This window comes from Mandrillus leucophaeus, unplaced genomic scaffold (assembly GCF_000951045.1).
Source record: "Mandrillus leucophaeus isolate KB7577 unplaced genomic scaffold, Mleu.le_1.0 Scaffold169, whole genome shotgun sequence".
NCBI lineage: Eukaryota > Metazoa > Chordata > Mammalia > Primates > Cercopithecidae > Mandrillus > Mandrillus leucophaeus.
In genome coordinates this window covers 3,848,512-3,849,613 of record NW_012101687.1, presented here as the reverse complement: position 1 = coordinate 3,849,613, position 1,102 = coordinate 3,848,512, and positions in this window count along the sequence as shown.

Here is a 1,102-nt window from a genome sequence, read left to right as displayed (position 1 = left end):
ACAAGGTCAGGAGTTCGAGACCAGCCTGGCCAACATGGTGAAACCCCATCTCTACTAAAGATGCAAAAAATTAGCCACGCGTGGTGGCATGCGCCTGTAATTCCAGCTACTCGGGAGGCTGAGGCAGGAGAATCGTTTGAACCCGGGAGGCGGAGGTTACAGTAGGCTGAGACGGCACCATTGTACTGCAGCCTGGGTGACAGGGCAAGACTCCATCTCAAAAACAAAACCAAAAAGCACATATAAAAATGGGTCAGTTTTCCAAAAACAGGAGATTCACAGCAACTAATCAGAAGAGGCTCAGTCTACCTGAGCCAGTGCAATAAGGTCTGTTTTGACTTCATATGTGAAAGTAACTTTGAAATCATCAACCTGTTTTTTCTTCCTTATTTCAGCTTTTTTCGGCCCATTTGTTTTGTTTTTTTTTTTTGAGACGGTCTTTCTCTGTTACCCAGGCTGGAGTGCAGTGGTGTGATCTCGGCTCACTACAACCTCTGCCTCCTGGGTTCAAGCTATTCTCCTGCCTCAGCCTCCCGAGTAGCTGGGCTACAGGCGTGTGCCACCACACTCAGTTAATTTTTTATTTTTAGCAGAGACAGGGTTTCGCCACGTTGACCAGGCTGGTCTCGGACTCCTGACCTCATGATCCGCCCATATTGGCCTCCCAAAGTGCTGGGATTACAGGCATGAGCCACCACGCCTTGCTTTTCAGCCCTTTTATGTCTATAAAGCCCACCTCCTCTGCCCAACTCTGTCTATTTTGTAGATGGGATGCTGCCTGATTCATGAATCAAATTTAAAATTTGATTTGTTGAAGCTTTTTTTATTTGACACTCCTAAAACAAGGACAAGACATTCTCCTACCTAGTCACAGCAAAAGAAACACTCAAAACAATTAATAGTAACAGAATGCCACAACTAATGTATGTAAATCTCCCCCATTGTCCCAATAATGTCCTTTATAACTGCCCCTCTCCAATATAGAATCTAATACTGGATTATGCATTTGTCATGTCTTTTTATTCTGCTTTAACTTAGAATAGTACCCCAGACTTTTTGTTTTCTTTTAGTCATTTGGATTTCTGATTGTTTCTTCATTATT